This window comes from Monodelphis domestica, chromosome 1, assembly GCF_027887165.1.
Source record: "Monodelphis domestica isolate mMonDom1 chromosome 1, mMonDom1.pri, whole genome shotgun sequence".
NCBI classification, from domain to species: Eukaryota; Metazoa; Chordata; class Mammalia; order Didelphimorphia; family Didelphidae; genus Monodelphis; species Monodelphis domestica.
Window position 1 is genome coordinate 678,192,059 of NC_077227.1, and position 20,250 is coordinate 678,212,308.

Sequence of the window (20,250 nt, forward strand, 5' to 3'; positions counted from 1 at the left end):
TGCACCCTATCCAAATCAGATTACAAATTATTTTGCATACTTGGCTCATATTATTTCCTTCTACTCAAGGTACATGCTACTCCAGGGGTTTCCACCTTTTTTTGTGTCTTGGACTCCTTTAGCAGTTTAATGAGGAAGTCTATAGATTCCTCAGAATACTATTTTTACTTTTAATTTAATTAATATTTTCCATTTTAATTTTAAAACCCTTACCTTCCACCTTAGCATAAATACTGTGTATTGATAAAGGGTAGGCAACGGGGGTTAAGTGACTTGCCCAAAGTCACATAGCTAGGAAGTTTCTGAGACCAGATTTAAAGCCATCTCCTGGCCTGGCTCTCTCTATCCACTGAGCTCCCTAACTGCCCCTACACCATTTCTCTGGATCTTTGTTCATGCTGATGCTTAGGTCTAGAATTTATTCCTTCACCACAAGGCTCAGCTCAGAGGTCACCACCAAGACTTTATGAAGTCTTTTCTGATTAAGTTATTGTTCTTTTCTTAGGCCTTTTGGCAGCATTTTGTATGTCCTTTCCCTAATTGTGTTAAAATGATCTGCAACTGCTCCACATCTTCCTACTAGACTATAAGTTGCATAAGGACAGGGACTGTGTCCAAAGTCAACTCTCCCCCACAAAGTCTAGCGCATACATTAGGTGTTTCATAATGGTTTGTTGAATTGAATGCATATATTTATCAACTAGAATCTGAGCTACTTACTGGGGAATATAGTACATGAAGACAAGTTTATTGTATGATTTTTTAAAATTCTAAATTCCGAGGCAGCTAGGTTAACTAGACCAGTGGTTAGAGCAGTGGACCTGAAGTTTAGAAGATCCGAATTCCATCTGACCTCAGACACTTGCTAGCTCTATGATCCTAGGCAAGTTACTTTACCTTGTTTGGACTCAGTTTCTTTTCCAATGAGCTGGAAAAGTGAGATATTAAAATCACCTTTAAAGACTGATATATATTAATTTAAGGTCACCAAGGAATTCACTTGTGAAATTCCTAAAATGAAACATTCAAGTCAGAATGGAGTTTTATGGTGGTTTAATTACAATGGAAGTAAGAAAGGAGAGGGAGAGAAGGAAAGAGGGGGACAAGGAAAAAGGTTAACTCAACCTTCTGGCAGAGCCAGAGGGAGTTTAGGCCTGGAAGGCCAAGGTAGAGAAGAGAATCAGTCCCTTGACTCATGTGACTGATCTGGAGGAAAGCTGCCTGCGGGCCTCCTCCTTGCCCGAACTCCTAGAATGAACTGGCGCCTAGCCCTGTCCACAGGAAGTGAGTGAACTCCAGAGGCTGTCCTCTACCTCATTTCCTGTGCCTCACATGTGCCAATGGTGGCTCAAGCTTGGCTTGGGACAGCCCAGGTGGGCAGTTAGTTATTTTTGATTTGCCATTGACTAGCACATGCCCGTATAGTGTGGGTGTGCACAATTATTTTTTGGGTGCTAGACCAAGCAAGATGGAGATTTAAAAATCACAAAAGGAAATGGCAAACCAACTCTAGTATCTCTGCCAAGAGTCAGACATGACTTGAACAACATCACTTCTGGTGATCTAGTTGTGGGGGTGGGTAGGTGGTACAGTGGATAGAGCTCCTAGACTGGAATGGGGAAGATGTGGGTTCAAATCTGGCCTCAGACACTTCTTAGCTATGTCATCCTGGGAAAGTCACTTAACTCTATTTGCCTAACCCTTGCCCTTCTGTCTTAAGAGTTGTCACTAAATAGAAATTGGTTTAAAAAAATTCAAAATTACCTAAGGAACATTATACACATATAGAATATGTACAATCAAGAGTGTGTAAATATAAATCCAATTTCTTAACACTGAACAAGCATTTAAAAATACTATCACTGGGGGAAGCTGGGTGGCTCAGTGGATTGAGAGTCAGGCCTAGAGATGGGAGGTCCTAGGTTCAAATCTGGCCTCAGCCACTTCCTAGCTGTGTGACCCTGGGCAAGTCACTTGACCCCCATTGCCTAGCTCTTACCACTCTTCTGCCTTGGAACTCCAAGACAGAAGGTTTAAAAATAAAAAAATAAAAATACTATCACTGTTTCTATTTTGGAGCTTGTGTCACAAATCAAGGAGGACACATTTCCATTGAAATCAACTGCTAGAAGCAATTCTATTAATTGGGGGTCATCATATTATTGACAAAATCAGATGGGAAGTGCAATTGCCTCATCTTTGTTGAAATGTCAGAAAATCGGATGCAGAATGTCAAGAGCTGAAAGGGACCTCAGAATACACAAAATAAGATGTCAGATGTGGAAGGGCTCTCAGAATACAATATCAAAGCTAGAAAGTACTGTCTTCTCCTATGCCTTCATTTTTCAGATAAAACAAAACAAAGAGTTAGAGGTGGGAAATGACTGACATAAAGCTATAGTGAGACTGAAACCCATGTAGTCACCCCTCAGTTCACTGGTCTTTCCACTAGTCAATCTTGTTGCCAAAATATGCTATTTTGCATTAGATTAGCAAAGGAGATGAATCTGACTCCTGTTAAAAAGTTTCATTAATCTGCTTTGTCCCTGACTTGGAATTGAAAACTTTAGAATAAGAATCATTAGTATCAATTTGTCTCTTCCTACGTTTAAATATCATATTCTTCTACTTTCCACAAGGAATGCTAACCATAGGGAACTATACATGTTGTTCTTATACTACCTTTGCTAATTACTTCCTATATCTTGGATATGGTTTGTTTTGTAGATATTTGTTTTTCATGTTGCTCTCTTCTATTAGATTACTAACTCCTTGAGGGCAGGTACTGCCTTTTGCCTCTTTTTTTTTTTTAAACCCTCACCTTCCATCTTGGAATCAATACTATATATTGGTTCCAAGGCAGAAGAATGGAAAGGGCGAGGCAATGGGGGTCAAGTGACTTGCCCAGGGTCACACAGGGGACATGTCTGAGGCCAGATTTGAACCTAGAACCTCCCACCTCTAGGTCTGGCTCTCAATTCACTTAGCCACTCAGCTGCCCCATGCCTCTTTTTTAATATCCCTGGTGCTTAGCATAGTGCCTAGCACATACTCAATGCTTAATAAATCATTTATTGATTGGTTGCTTAGAATGCCTACCTCTGCCTGTTGAGGAGTTTTTAACTGTCCTAAAAGTAGTCAAAGGAAAATCTGAAAACTATAAATGACCATATGAAAACATGCTCCAAGTCATTCATAGTGAAAGAAAAATGAAAATCAAAGCAATTTCCAGACTTCATCTCATTCTATACAGACGAGGCAAAGATGAAAAAATGAGAACAGTCAATGCTGTAGAAGCTGTGGGACACATGAGCACACTTCTTTATTTAAAAATGATTATTCTACTTCATCTTCATTTCCAAATAGATCCCTATCCTTTCCCCTACCCGTTAAGACATCTTTTGCACCAAAGAATCAGACAAGAGTAAAGCAAAACAAATGAAATCCAGCAGATTTGATAGCAGAGGCAAGGATCCACACCACGTTCACACACCTTTGCAGAGAAAGGAGGGAAAGAGGTACATTTCCTCACTTCTTCTCTGGGGCCAGGCTCAGTGACTTTGATTATACAACATTGCTAAGTCTCCCCTCCTATTTATTCCATTTGGGTTGTATTCCTTGTGTACAGAGTTTTTTCCTGGTTCTGCTTACTTTATTCTATAGTCTATTGACATATTGCTGAAGGGGCTCTAAAGTCATCCCACTGTTCAGGATTTCAATTTGGAATGAATGCAAGGAAAGCAACTAAGTTATCCATACTCTTTGGCCTAGACTAGAATGACTAGAAATGTACCCCCCAAAGATACAAAGGGCAGAAAGGTCCATATATCCTAAAATATTCATAACAGCTCTTTTTGTTGTAGCAAAAATCTAAAAACAAAGCAGGGTAACCATTATCTGGGAAATGACTGAAAAAAATGATGCTACATGAAGGAAATGGAATATGTACAGAAAAAATGGTGAAAAAGAAGAATTTAGAGAAACACGGAAAGACTTGTATGAATAGATAGAAAGCAAAAATAAGAATCAAGAGAAAAATGAAAGAACAATATAAGGAAGTTAAATTCTGAACAATGGAAAAATTTGTGAAATCCTGAAGATATAATAAACCACATTTCCTCCCTCAAAATGGAAAGATGAGAAAATTACTAAAATATAATAAACTATCAGATAAAGTTTCTATGTTGGATAATTTTACTCAATTGTTTTTGTTATAAGGGTTCAGTCTGGATGAGGCTGAGAAATGACTAAAATGAAGAAAAAACATTAATAAAATGTATTCTTGAAGTGTTTAACAATCTTTCAAATGCTACTTCTCTCATCTAGGCTTTCTGATAACCCCATATGGAAATAACCACTCCCTTATTCAATCTGTCACATCACCTGTTGGACTTCTTTGATGTTATTTCATATTTTAATTTGCATTTTTAAAAATTTGATACTGTGATTGTATTGAACTGTGGAACTTCTGGCAAGGAAATTCCCCCTGCCAATATAGATCAGCAACTATTCTGCAATATTTAGTCTGTTTTAAGTTTCCTGAGCCTCTGAGAGAATCTTGGCAGCCACTAGGTATCAAAGGTGAGACTTGAAACTAGATTTTGAAAGTAATCTTCCTGAAGTCTTTATCCATTATACTACATTGCCTTTATTTTATATTGCATTGGTCAAAAATGATTAAGAGTGGGAAGTAGGTATTCCAGAGGGCCTCTCTCCTAATCCACATCTGAAGCAGGAACCCTATTCAAAACATCTTCAACAATATATGTGTCCATTTGAAGGCTTCTAGTGATGAGGAGGACTATGTTGGATAGTCCATTTTTTATTTTATTCATTCAAAATCCATTTTTATATAACTTCCCCTTGCTGCTCTAAGTTTACCCTCTGGGGTCAAGATCAACAAGTCAAATCCCTTTCATATTACAACCCTGAAGATATTTGAAAGCAGCTATCAATCACATCTATCCCATGTTTTCTCCTTTTCAGGCTAAATTCTCCCAGTTCTTTCAACCAATGCTCACATGACATGATTCTTAGTTTTTCAGCATTCTGTTCACCATCTTCTGGATATTCTCCAGCTTGTCAGTTGCTTTCTTAAAATATGATACAAAGAACTAAATGCAATATTCTAGATGTGTCTGATCAGTGCCAAGGGTCAGCAAATTTTTTAAGTATTCCATTGTATTTTGCAAATGTCTCCTCTCCTCTAACATTACTGCCACCCTGTTGTAAACCCTCATCACTTCATACCTGGTTTATTGCAATAGCCTGCTAATACCAACCAACTTCACTGCATTGCACGTTCCATTCAACTGTCAAACTAAGCTTACTAAGGCACAAAGTTGGCCACATCAAATCTTCTGTTTGGTATTTAAAATCATTTACATTATGGCCCCCTCCTGCACTTTAAGGCTTTTTATATCTTATATTCTTTCTCACTCCCAATATACTCTGTGGGCCAGGGACACTGGCTTCTTTGCTGTCCTCACATAAAATACTCCATCTCCAAATCTGAGCATTTTCACCTGTATTGAATATTAGCCTTCCTTATTTCTGCCATGAAGGGTTAACTTTTTTCAAGCTTTAGCTAAAATGCCATTTTCTATGAAAAGTCTTTCCTGATTTCTCTCTCCACTTAATTCTAGTGCTATCCTTCTACTGATTATTTCCAATTTGTCTGGCATAAAGTTTGTTGTTTCCTCCATTAGACTGGGAGCTTCTTAAAAGAGTGTTCTGTCTTTTGGCTTTCTTTGTATTCCCAGCCCTTAGCACAGTACCTACTATAGAGTTGATCCTTAATGAAGGCTTATTAACTGATTGGATACAGCAGAACTATCACTTCCTTTGAGGCTATTATTAATGTACCCTAAGTGGGAATTGGTTCTTATCAGTCCACTTATCTTAGCCTACTAAAGCCTGTATGTCTGTTGCTGTGGATTTGCTACTAAGTCAAGTCTCTCCCAGTGTGTGTGTGTGTGTGTGTGTGTGTGTGTGTGTGTGTGTGTGTGTGTGTGTGTGTGTGTGTGTGTGTGTGTGTGTGTGTGTGTGTGTGAATAAACCATACAGGACACAAGTTAGCTTTTACTTTCTTTGCCCACATCTCCATTTTCTGGATCCCTGCTGCCAGTAGTTGCTCCTTTAAAATAACTTACCTAGTTGAGGGGGGAAAATTAAGCATAATAGATTTGTTGTCAAAAGATCTGGATTCAAATCTCAACACCTGAGCAACCTTAGGCAAATCCCTTACCATCCCTGGTTCTGTTCCCTCCTGGGTAAAAGGCAAGATTTGGACCACATGATTTTTAAGCTCCCTTCTAACTCTAAATCTTTTGGTCCTATTCATCCAAATTCCCTTTCTGTCCAAACATCAGTTCTCATAATGCAGCAAAACAGCTTGGCTCACATTCCCCAACTGATAAATGGGCAAAGGAATTCTGGTTCAAAAAAAAAAATAAATTGTAAGGAAGGCAAACAAAGATGGCTACTGATATAATTCTAGATTCTGAACTGCAGGAACTTAAGAGACTATCTCATTCTACCTGTACCTTAAACAAGAATCTGAAACAACTGGTTAACAAGCAGTCATCTAACATTTACTAGAAGTCCCAGTAACGGGCAGGACATAACCTCTCAAAGCAGTCTACTCCAATGTTGCATCTCTCTAAATGTTAAGAAGTTTTCAAAGCTGAAATATGCCTCTCAAACTTCCATCTCTTGCTCTTGGTTTTGCTTACTTAAGTAGGAAAAAGTCTAACCCTTCTTCTCCTTAAATCTTCAAATACTTGAAGACACATGTCTCTCCTAAGTCTTCTCTTTGGTTATCACAGCACCTGGCACATAGGTACCACTTAATAAATTACTATTGATTAAGCCAGGTGAAACATGGCATGATCTCCAGGTCCCTAAGTCCTCAAGTAATCCTCCTCTGGATATGGTCTAACATTAATATCTTCACCAAAATGTGGCAACAAGAATTGACATTATAAGATAGCTTTGAAGGAAGTGATCGTTCTACTATAATCAGTCAATTAATAACCTAATTCAGAAGAATATTTTTCAATACAATGATGTAGTCCTTTTGACTCAATTCCTCCACTGATGCTTCTTTGTTATAGGAAATGGCACAATTCCTAATAACCAAGTCAGAAGGGCACACGTTCTGGTAGGTCCTACCAGAGATAGAAAGTGACCTTTCTGAAGTTCTATAGCTAGTAAATGTAAGAAGTAGATTCGAAATGCAAATATTCTGACTCCTGGTCTAGGATTCCTTCCATTGTTGGGCAGCAATAGTGAGGTTCTGAGGATTGCTACATTATGGAAAGCTGGTCATTTCAGAAAAGCTGTTAGAGGTCAGTGAAATCTTCATCAGGTCCTTTGATTGGGAGCTGCTGAAGGAGGAAAGCCTACTTGTGAGCTATTAAAAGACAGCTCACATATAAAGTGCTTCAAGTTTTGCAAAGCACATCATATATGTCATCTCACTTGTTCCTCAAAAAGAAACCATGAAGGGGGCAGCTGGGTGGTTCAGTGGATTGAGAACCAAGCCTAGAGATGGGAGATGCTAGGCTAAAAAATGACCTCACACACTTCCTGGCTGTGTGACCCTGGGCAAGTCACTTAACCGCCATTGCCTAACCCTTACCACTCTTCTGCCTTGGAACCAATACAGGGTATTTATTCCAAGATGAAAGGTAAGTGATTTAAAAGAAGAAAAGAAAAGACTGTGAACTTACTGAGTATTCGTGAGTGAGTACCATTTTATAAAGAAGTAAATCAGGGCCAAGAGAAATCAAAAGATTTGCCGATGGCTAGTCAACAAAGAAGTGTCCAAACCAGGACTAATATCCAGAAAAGTCACCAAGCTGCTTCTCCATGAAGAGGTATCACCTATAAAAAAGGATAGGCTAAACATGTCCCCAAATCATAGGCTGTGTGAAGCTAGAAGGGGCTGAGTGGCCATACTAGCCTGGAGATGACCTCTGAGGTCTCTTCCCACTTGCGGAGTGTGATTCTATTAACACAAAGCTCAGGAATGAACACTCATACCCATAACCATGTGCTAATTTTACAGAACAGAACAAGCATAGTTCTGGCTTAAAATATTAACATTTTTGGTCTTCTTAATGAATTCTTTGTTAGACTATTCTCCTGACCACTGAAAAGCAAATACTTTGTGCTCACTGGAGTCTTTGTTGAAAAAATTTTAAGTACCTTTGGTATAAAAGTTGAGATTAACTCTTAGCTTAGGGCTTAGGATATGGGAGTAATTTATACAAAGTAGAGGAAAAAATCCATCTCCCTCTCTCTCTCCACATTCCCTTGATCATGTGGTTGGTCAGGTGAACTAACGAATCATAGATTCATATATCCAAGAGCTGAAAGGAACCTTAGAAGCTAGAACCATATACCATAGAATGTTAAAGTTGGAAGAGACTTTAGAACATAAAATGTTGGAGCTAAAAAAAAATCCTAGGACACAGAACATCAACTATTTATTAGCAAGAGTGGTGACCAACCCAGTTCAGCCATCTTATTTTATCAGATAAGGCAACTGAGATTCCCAGGTGGGGGGAATGACTTGTCTGGAATCACACAAAGAGTCAGAGTTTATAGTGAAACCTAGGTAGCCTGACAGCCATTCCTTTGTTCCTTTCACCATGCCGAATACCTCTCAATCAATGGAATGCTGAATCACTATAGTTCCACCCTTTGAAATATTTTTAACTGCTCTGAGGAAGATATTTTCTTATCACTGTCACTTGCCTCCTCAATTAGAATCCCACATGGTCTAGGAATCAGATATTGTACTTTTAACGCTTGTACAACCATATGGATCATAGAGAAGTAAACATGAACATATGGGCTATTAGAGAAGTTGGCTAAGATAGAGACTGGGTTTGGTTCAAGACAATTTTGAAAAAAAGGACACCCAACAAGGCAGTCACTTGTGATTCATTTATTAACCAGCAAAGTCCCATTCCAATGCTTCATCACGGTACAAAGATTATTAAACTTTCAAAGGCTATGTAAGCCCAGGGAGAGCAAGCTGTGGCAGGTTCTACTATGCTGAGAAAACTTTAGGTATAGCCCAATCAATGTGCCTGTTTTCCATGGATCAGTCTAGTTAAGAATGGAGAGATGCTCATTACCACTAAGGAGCCAACTTACTAATAAATTCCTTATTCACGGCAATGCACAAAACAAAAATACAAAATAATCCTCAGAGCTCTTGTGGTCCCCTTTTGTTTCAGTTGCAGAATGGCAAAAAAAAAAGGTGCTGAGAATTGCATAGCTTTTAGACTATCTCTAAACATTACCTTGGTTATTGGTACTCTAAATGTGATGTCCCTGTCCAATGACCAACAAATGGATCTACTACTGACAGAAACAAATCATACAGATCTTAACACCATCACTATAAACAAAACCAGAAAATAAAAGGAAATTGAAGCTAAATGGAAAGGTAGATCATAGGTTCTCCTTGGTTGGCAAATAAAGGAGATGATGGAGATGTTTTTATTGTATGTCAGAAGGAAAAAAGAAACATTATTTTATAGGACATCTGATCATCTTGTAATTTTGTGCTCGTTATAAGCATTTTCAAAAAGACCACCATGATGATGACATGCTAATACACTAGTACCAGCTGCAAGAGATAAAGGAAATATATGAAGAAGTTGAGAAGACCCTCCAAATTAAAGCATTATATACTTTGAAACTCATTTACTTTAACGCAATGGAGAAGATGGGCAGTAGACAGTACAAATTTCAAAAAATGCGACTTAATAATAAGAAATGAAAAAGGGCAAAGATTTGGAGACTACACAGATGCTTCATGTCTATATAACAAGATTACTTTTGGGGGGGGGCAGCTGGGTGGCAGCTGGGTAGCTCAGTGGTTGAGAGTCAGGCCTAGAGATGGGAGGTCTTAGGTTCAAATCTGGCCTCAGGCACTTCCCACCTGTGTGACTCTGGACAAGTCACTTGACCCCCATTGCCTAGCCCTTACCACTCTTCTGCCCTGGAGCCAATACACAGTATTGACTCCAAGACAGAAGGTAGGGGTTTAAAAAAAAAAGATTGCTTTTTTTTTTTAAAGGCACCAAACATGGTGAAGACTAACTTTACAAAAGTGAAATTGATTATATTTTCACTGTCAGGAAATGATTCATTGCTGCTATGGGAATAAATACTAAATCAACTGTATACAGTCATACTTGGGCTTATTAAAGTTCAAAATCAATTTTAAAAAAGAATAAAAGAAAAACAAAATTAGGTAATTAAAACACACAACTCTAATCTGACCTATGTAAATCAGGTATTAAAACAAAAAAAAAAGGGTACTTGATTAGAGAACAGACACTGATGCTGATTATAATAATTTATTTTTTTTAATTACTGATGTAAATCAGTTGCAATAGTCAACTGCAATTCAAAAAAGCCTAGAAAAGACCTCATTCAGTAAATATTGGCTACCCTTGCCAAGGGGAGCTATATGGCAACCAAGGGCAACACAGTTTAGAATATAAACTCAGTGGATTGAGAGCCAAGCCTATAGACAGGAGGTCCTGGAATCAAATCTGACCTCAGATACTTCCTAGCTATGTGACCTTGGGCAAGTCACTTAACCTCCATTGCCTAGCCTTTACCACTCTTCTGCCTTGGAACCAATGCACAGTAGTGATTCTAAGACAAAAAGTAAGGGTTCTAATGAAAAAAATTTTAAAAAGAAAAAAAGAATATAAACTCACTGACTATCTTCTAAAGAAATATGATGGAAATATTGCCTCACAGAATAGTAAGGTACAGAGAAGGAGAAACACGTTTGATGAAAGTTTGCTAAGAAAACTAATTAGGCAAAGTCAGGACATTCTAGGATGCAATGAAAGAAAGTGCAATTAATAAAAGGAAAATGGAAAAGATCTGTAAAGATTTTTATCATAAACTCTCGTTAACATTGAGAACAGTGGAATCATCATAATTAAGAGATTAATTTTATAGTCAGCAATATGCTGAGTCAAGTTAACCAGAATTTATAAAGGAATGAAAATAGCACTGAGGAAAACAAAGATGAGCCAAACAGTCAAGTTAGACCAAGGGGATCCATGCTCGAAGTGAGAGTATTTAAGGCACTGAAAGGTCTAAGACTTCTGAAAGAGAGGAAGAATCCAAAGGCATGGAAAAATTTCAGACCTTATTATGTCCCCCCAAAAGTGACTGAAAATATTAATAATGGCTACCCTTTATGTCTACTTTCCCACATATACAAAAATTTTATCATCATAGCTTCTGATATCTTTGATGGCATAAGAAAGGAATAGGAAAGCATCCATAACTAATATTTCATAGGAGACCATATCTTTTATAAACACATAATTGATTACAAAATATTTTTATTGTTGATGTCCAATTATTTAAGTTATATCCCATTCTTTGTTACCACTTTTGACATTTTCTTGGTAAAGATGTCAGAGGTTTGTCATTTTTTCTCCAGTTCATTTTACAGATGAGGAAATTGAGGTAAACATGATTTAGTGACTTGCCTAGTGTCACAGAGCTAGTAAACATCAGAGAATCAGGTCTCTTTGATTCCAGCCACTATTCCATCTCGCTACGAGTTATTTAGATAATACAAAATCCCTCTGTAGTTGACTATAAAAAGTATGTGATTTCATTAGAGAAAAAACACAGCCCTGGGGGCAGCTGGGTAGCTCAGTGGATTGAGAGCCAGGTCTAGAGACAGGAGGTCCTAGGTTCAAATCTGACTTCAGATACTTCCCAGCTGTGTGACCCTGGGCAAGTCACTTGACCCCCATTGCCTAGCCCTTACCACTCTTCTGCCTTGGAGCCAATACACAGTATTGACTCCAAGATGGAAGGTAAGGGTTTTAATTAAAAAAAAAAAACACACACAGCCTTATAGACTCTCTCTCAACATATTGTCTTTCAAGCATATGTCACCACCGTGCATGATACCTTGTAAGATTTCCTAATTTTTCAACAGCTCTCTGATTATGACTATAAAGAAAAGCATAAAACAGGAGACAGCTAAAAGTGCTCACTAAGCTCATGGAGAATGTACAGCTAAGTGCAAATGGAAGTGAGTGGGATTCCCAGTGGGGTCAAGGTCTTCCAGGTGCTCTTATTTGCATACAATTTGTGCTGATTACACCAGAACTTGGCAGAGTTCTATAGGGACAAATTTTGTTTTTGTTTTGCTACTCTAACCCAAGTTAGCTGTAATATCTCCAGCAGGAAAAAACTACACTGATTTCACAAAGGTAGTCAAACTTCTAAGAGATAGGGGACCCCAAATTGTTCAGAACATTAGCTTGTGTTTTGACTCCTGCTTTTGCCTGCTGGGCAACAAACACACTTACTAAAAACTTTTTACTGCTGACTATTTGTGTGAACAGAAAGCAATTTGTGTGGAGAAGACCTAGGAGGAGTCAGTATTCTTTAAAAAACTATCAGGGATAGCTAGGTGGCTCAGTGAATAGTCAGACCTGGAGATCAGAGGTTCTGGGTTCAGATCTGACCTCAGAGACTTCTTAGCTATGTGACTCTGGGCTAGCCTCTTAACCCCCATTCTTCTTATCTTCTAACCTTACCATTCTTCTGCCTTGGAATCAAGGCAGAATCTAAGATAGAAGGTAAGGATTTTTTATTTTAAAACAGCTGCCTCACATATGACAAAATACAGCAGTACTTTTTGCAGTGGTAAAACCTGGAAGCAAAGTAGATTCCTGATTATTGGGGAATAGCTCAAAAAGTTGTGAATGTAATGAATGAAAAATCATTTAAGACGTTATGATGTGTACGGTGTGCCAGATGCAGTCTTAAGCATTGAAGATATGACAAGTACAAGGAAGCAAGACAGTTCCTGTCCTCAAGGACTGCTGCAAAGTGAAGCAGGAGGAACAAGGAAAAATACATGATGGCTATGACAATATAAATAGAAACAATAACAAAAATTTAAATTGAGAGTTGTAAAATTATAACCACCAAGGTTGGCCCCAAAGAAGAGCTATAAGAATTTATGTCCTTCCCTTATTTGCAGAAGTGGGAGAAAAATGAGCACAGAACAATGCCTATAATGTCAGATATGGTTGCCATGTTGGTTAGTTTATTCTTTATTAGAAGGGATATACTTGGTGGTACAAAGGGTAGACTTTTATAATAGAAGTCAAGGAGACTCAGATTCTAATAAGGCATTGGACACCTACTAGTTGTGTGACCCTGAGCAAGTCACTTAACCTCTATTAGCCACAGTTTCCTAAATTGTAAAATGATGATAATAGTGCTTACCTCACAGTGTTGTTGTGTAAATCAAATGAGGCAATATTTGTAAAGAACCTAGCACAGGGATTGGTACACAGTAGGCACAATACAAATGCTTATTCTTTTCCCTTTATCCAGTAAGTCAGAGCTATGGAGAAGTAATATACTATTGTGGTCTTGAATTGCCCAATATTTAAGTCCTAACTCTAAAGTTTACTTTCTTGTGACCCTGGACAAGTCATTTCATCTCTGTGAGTTTCTATTTCTTGGTTTCCCTGATTTCCTTTGGGTTCCAGACAAAATCCCACCTCTCTCAAGAAGCTGCTTCTAGTTCCCCTTATTGCCAGTGCCTTTCCCCTAAGTTTATCCCCACTTTGTCCCATTTTTTCTAATTTCTCTCTCTTATTTGTATATAGATGTCTATATGTTGTCTCCCTCATTAGACTGTGAGCCTGAATTCTTTGAGAGCAGTAACTATTTTTTGCCTTTCTTTATAATGCTGGTGCTTATCGCTAACATTGTGTGTAACAAATCTTGTTGCCTTGACTATGAGTACAAAATAGCTATAATATTTGTATTATACACTTCAAATGGATTGTCATAGTGAAAGTGCTTTAATAAACTATAAAGCATTATTTTGTTTAAACTAGAATCAATACTGTATATTGGTTCCAAGGCAGAAGAGTGGTTAGGGTAGGCAATGGAGGTAAAGTGACTTGCTCAAGGTCACACAGCTGGGAAGTGTCTGAGGCTAGATGGGAACCCAGGACCTCCAGGTGTGGCTCTCTGTCCACTGAACCACCTTGCTGCCCCTAACTGTAAAGCATTATAAAGATATGAACTATGATTATTCCTTTCTCAAAAGGACACTGTAAAAACAGGTGTACATTCACAAGAAGTTGACATGAATGGCGCTAAACAATATGCCAGACTCTATGAGGACCAGCTGAAGGAACTGGCAATTCGCCTAGAGAAGAGACATTTGGAGGAGTGGGGAGTGGGACTGATTACCATCTTCAAGACTCTGGAGGCATAGTACAGAGGAGGGATTAAAATTTTCTTCTTTAGCTCTAATAGAACTAAGAGCAATAAGAAGTTGGAGAAAGGCAGATTTGGGCTTAATGTAAAGATACATTTCTAATAATTTAAGCTATTTAAAAGGGAATTGGGCTGTCTCATAAAGCACTGAATTTTAGATCACTGGCAATCTCTAAGTAGAGGCTGGATGATCACTTGTTGGGGATGCTGTAGAAGAGGATATCTGCTTAAAGTCAGACTTGGGCGAGACATCCACTGAGGTCCTTTGGAGCTTTGAGTTTCTGTAACTTAATAGTAACAAGATTTCATGTTCTAATTAAGCCACTCAATGCATAATTTATATTCTCAAAGGCTGAAAGGAAGCTGTTTCATCTCCAAACCAAAGATCAAATTTGTATATGAAAAGGACTCATTATTTGCTGAAATATGAGCAAATATATGCCCTCTTTACAATGTTGATAGGGTCTAAAATCTGTAGATAATAAAACTCATAAAGATATTTTAATGTAAGGAAGTGAATGCTTTTTTTTTTTTAAATAACAGTTCAATTCAGTTGAACAAACATTTATTAAATGCTCTCTGTGGGGGCAGTTATGTAGCTCAGTGGATAGAGAAATAGGCCTGAAGATGGCCAGCCCTGGGTTCAAATCTGTCCTCTGATACTTTCTAGCTGTGTGACCCTGGGCAACTCATTTAACCCATATTGCCTAGCCCTTATCTCTCTTCTATCTTAGAACCAATATACAGTATTGATTCTATGATGGAAGATAAGTAAGGGTTAAAATTTTATTTTATTGTTTATTTTCTTAAAACCCTTAACTTCCATCTTGGAATCAATGCTGTTTATTGGTTCTGTCAACATAGAATCTAGAAACCCCAACTTGTGGCCTAGTGGGATCTGGTGAACCCCAGGTTTCAGGACTAGCTTATAGGTTGGAGACCCCAAAGTTTGTACTTGTTCCCTGTTCTCATGGGAATCCACCCTGAAGGGAATCCCAGGATAGCAGTTTCAGACTGAGTGGGGAACCCTCAGGGGAATAACAATCTTAGTTAGGACTAAGCATATGCTAAGGACCCTCTTTGTATTAGGTAGTCTCCCCATTGTATCAGAGACCCTTTCCCAAGATCCACACCTGGGCAGGAACCATCCTTTAGTATCCCTCCTAAGAAGCCCCCTTTCTTACACCCCAGCCTCTAGCTACGATTTCTTTCCCAAGCTTGATAGTATCCAGTCAGTGTAGTTGGAACACCTCGATTTCCTTTGTAGCTATAGCAATGTCAATCATCTTTCTCTGCCCCTGGATTTCCCCCAAATGGTATATAGGTTCCCCAAATTCTTTTGTTCCTTGGAGTCGTCATCTAGCATGATGGCACTCCCAGGGATAACATCCCCAGAGTCCAGGGTTTGCACCCTAAAAAAGTTGTGGTGTCAGACTCTGAGTAAAGAATTAAATACTGGGCTTCTCCCTATCCTGATTAAAGACTTGGTTTTTCTAACTATTTGAGAGTTCTGTGTTATTTCCAAGTTAACAGTTCCAAAGCAGAAGAGCTGTGTTATATATATATATCACTCTCTGCTTAGTGCTGGGAAAGATACAAACATGAATGAGGACTAGTCTCTGCCCTCAAAGAGCTCACATTCAAATAAGGAAGAGGTCCACATTTAACTTGCCCAAGGTGATATGGTTAAAAAGTATAGATCTGAGAATCTAATTCAAATCCAATGTTCTTTTCACAACACTATGCTGCCACTCATTGATCTCAAGTCTTGAAGATTTGGGGAAAAGTCAGGCAAGTCAAATTGATTAAGATGTGAAGGGAGAATGAATCTCTCCAAACCCAACCTGTACAGCAGTAATCTCAACAGGTTGGAGCCAAACAGTATTTTCTATGGCCTTTGCTCCCTCTGTAGAGATCCCATTCTGCTACCATTGCACATTCTAAGCACATATTCATAAAGTGACTATCAAGGAAGTTTTGCTAGCCATAGGACTCAGTTAAGCAGATGGCTATTGGGTCTGGTACACTATTTGCTATTTCCTAATTTTCCCCTTAATTAAGAGAAAAGCATCAGTAAGGAAACAAAGAGAAGTCTCTTTCCTTTTTCTTTTCCAAAGAATACATATTAGTTGGCACAAATGATTGTGTGGTCAGGTGAAAAGAATGCTGGATATAGAAGCAGATGACTGGGGCTTCAGGTCCTGGATCTATGATTTAATTACCTATGTGACCTTGATTCCCTGCTCTGTTCTTCAGTTTTCTCAACTTCTTAGGTTGTCTTTCACTTCTGTATATTTTCATTCCCAATCTATTAATCTCTGATTTGTATACTTGGCAGTCTGCTATTGTAGATTCAAGTTTTTCTATTCTCTTCACTAATTGCAGGACATAAATTCTGCTCTGCTAATTTTCATTTCTCTTTCAAACCACTTAGGAATAATGTGCTGGGATTCCATGTTCTCAAATTCCACAGTGTCCTCTGTCTCATTAAATGTTGAATCATTTTCTTTCATTTTGCAGTATTTATTCATAGATGCCTGATCACATTTGCTAGATCTGGAGGCTATATTCCCTTCTGCTTTTCTAGAGAGATAATGAGTAATTGTACAATTGGGGGAACACAGGGAAAGGTCAGGAAATGATGGACAGGCTTGTTTGAAGGGAACATAGAATTTATGAAGAGATTAATTTGTTTATGTTCAAGATTTTAAAGATTTCTTCTTACTGGAATTTTTGGTTCTTTGTATTTTCCCCCTATTGTTTTTCCTATTACTCACTTTGGACTTCCTCCTCTTTGATGGTGGTTTCCTTGGGAGCTGGTTCTCAAAGTGTCTCTACTTTTTCTCTCACTGGAAAAGTCATGATTCGTCAACCCAGATCTCAGCCCCAACTGATTGTTGGGTAGACTTTTGGTTGCTCTTCCTTCAGGCTTAATGAGGTACAGTTCTCCACTCACTGTGTCCTGTCCTGCTCCTTTTTGTCCCTTATTCTCTGGCCCAACATCAACAATTCAGAGACTTCTTTCTGAGCATCAGAAGAGTCCACTCTCTCTAACACTGGAAGTTCAGGTCTTTGCAGAACTAGTGTTTTCAGGTTGCAGCCCCTGGCAGGTTTTTGCTTTTGAAAGACTTTGGCCATATTGGCTTTTGGTTTCCAAGGAAACTTCTCCAGCTTGAAACTAGGGTCTCTATGGCACTGGAAAGAGGATGAGAGGACCAGGATATAGAGATGGGTATTGATGTAAAACCTATGTTGTGTTCTTAGATCTCCTAGAGCAGCCTCTGGTATTGAGTGAGCTCGGGGTTAGTGAGCATTAGTTCTTGGGTTTGAAGGGATATTTTTTCTTTACCTCTTTTGGATTCTAGGTATCCTGATCCATGAAAACAATTAAAAGTTTCTTTATCTTTGGCACATATTTTCTGTTTTGGAGAGGTTTAAAAGGTCATAGAAATCAGAGAAAATGTCTAGTCTGACACCTCATTACTCAGGAGGCCAAAAGTCCATAGTTTAGTCATTCACAATATGAGAATGGACCAAATGACCCTCAATGACTCTCACAGCCTAAAGCCTTGGAAGAACATGAAGAAAAAGTCTAAGTAAAATGTCATAAGATTCAAGAAGAGTTGGACCACTTCTGGAGGAGCTGCAGGATGGGGTTAGGGGAAAACTTTAGGATAAGGTAATACCTGAACTAGATCTCAAGAATAGAAATGGTTTTAAGAGGTGGGAGAGTCCATTTCAGGCATGAGAGATGAGTAGTTGTACAGAGGCATAGAGAAGTTAGGACAAAGGGAATAGTGGGCAGGAATGTTTGGACCACTGTGAGACAAAACTGAAAATATAGATTGGAAAGAGATTTGAAAGATCCTTGACGGACTGGCTGAGTTTCTATTTTATCTTATAAGCAACAGGTAGCTTCAAAAACTTTGTGGATGAGGTAGGAGAGGGAGTGATACAGGTGGTTAGAATTGGGCATAGGAATTTGAAAGAGACAATAGCAACTAAGGAAGCATGACACTGTGGAAGGAGAATTGGCTCTGGGGTCAGAAGTTATAGATTCAAATTCTGTCTCTGAAGCTTGCTACCTATGTGACCTTCAGCAAGGCATTTGGCCTTGAAGTGCTCCAGTTTCCTCACCTATAAAAAAAGGACCTGAGTTAAAATTCAGCTTCAAACACTTAGTAGGTGAACCCGGGCAAGTCATTTAACCCTGTTTGCCTCAGTTTTCTCAACTGAAAAATGAACTAGAGAAGGAAATGGCAAACCATTCCAATATATTTGCCAAGGAAACTCTGAATGAGTTCACAAGGAGTTAAGTTGCATATAGCTAAAACTGACAGGATGATAACAATAACAAAAAATATGGATACCAAATTAAATGTCTTTGGAAGTTCCTTCTACCTAAACAGTCATGATCCTATGAATGGAGACACTAAAGGCAGAGAAATTAGTCAAGGAGACTGTCCAAGGAATGTAACAGCATACTAAACTAGGGTAGTAAATGTGGGGAATGATTCAGTCATAATATTTGTAAATTATTTCACTTAAAGCTATTTAAAAACAACTTAAATTTGAGTTTAATGAAATGAATAATTAGATTTCTAATATTCATTTATGATAAATGCAGCACTATATATAGGAACATAATATGTAGAGAAGCTTTGCAAAGACTTTGAAGAGTCTTTTTAAAAATATTTTATTAGTAAAACGTTTCAACTATTAAATTGCTTGATACACATAAAACATCATTTAGAAATAATAACAGCACGTTCATGTCCAAAACAGAAGTCCTGTTTTCTGACAAATCCACTTCACTTTTAAATTTCCCAATTTCTATCTATGTAGGGCATCATGATCCTCCCAGTCTCTGAAGCTTACAGTCTTGGTCATCCTCAATTCAGTCTTCACACTATCAGTTACCAAATCGTATTTCTATCTCTGTAACATCTGCATCTGATGTATTTTTCTGCCCTCAAATACTCACTCTCTGAGATTAGGTCTTAGTCACTTCTTGCTTGGACTGTTGCAATGGCCTCTAAATAGGTTGCCCTGACTCAAAGAATCTCCTAACTCCAATTCACTTTTATCCAATTGCTGAAGTAGGTCTGACTATGCCTCCTCCCCTGCTCAGTAAACTCAAATGGTTCCCTATTGCATCTAGAATCAAAAACAAACAACTATGCATCTGAGGCACGTAGTCTTCTGATATTTTGAGTTTTCTGCAATCTTACTCCCCTCCATATACCCTATGATTCAGCCATACTGGTCCTTACTTGCTGTTCCTCATACCTGAGGTCCATCTCCCATATTTTGCCATTGCCATGCTGCAATGCTTTCCCTTCTCACCTTTACTTTTCGGGAATCCATGACTTCTTTTAAGACTCAGACCAAGGTCACATTTAACCTCTTCCCACTTTGAATCTACTTTGTGTATTTCCAACCCCACTCCATTAGAATATAAACTACTTGAGAGCAGAGGCTATTTTATTTCTTCTGTTTTTGTATCCTTAGCATCTAGCATAGTGCCTGACACAGACTAGCTTAATAAATACTTGGTGATTGATTGATTGAAGGTTTAGAAGGCATTTTACAAACTTTACATCATTTGATCTTTTAAAAAAATTAATTTTCTTTTTTATTTTTAAAGTCTCATTTGACTTGTACCTTGTCAGGTAATACCCATCTATATATGGAAAGTGAACAACCTAAGAAAGTTGTGTTTGAGAATGGCATTTGGATTTCTGGATCATGGATTTAAACACAGGCATTACAGATTCCTTTTCAGTACATAAAAGAGGGTAAAAATGCATTTGCTAAAAATATTTCAAATCTAATCAAAAGGGTATTAAGCTGAAAAAGATAGAATCTGGGAGAAAGAAAATTCAATCTGTATATATACATATCCATCAAGCTAGCCCAAATAAATAGCCA

General features: G+C 38.2%; 1 protein-coding gene across 1 annotated transcript in view; it reads right to left on the reverse strand.

Moving 5' to 3' along the window:
* Positions 1-20,250, reverse strand: part of VAT1L (vesicle amine transport 1 like) — a 139,541-nt gene that overhangs the window by 86,772 nt on the left and 32,519 nt on the right. The window lies entirely within an intron of this gene.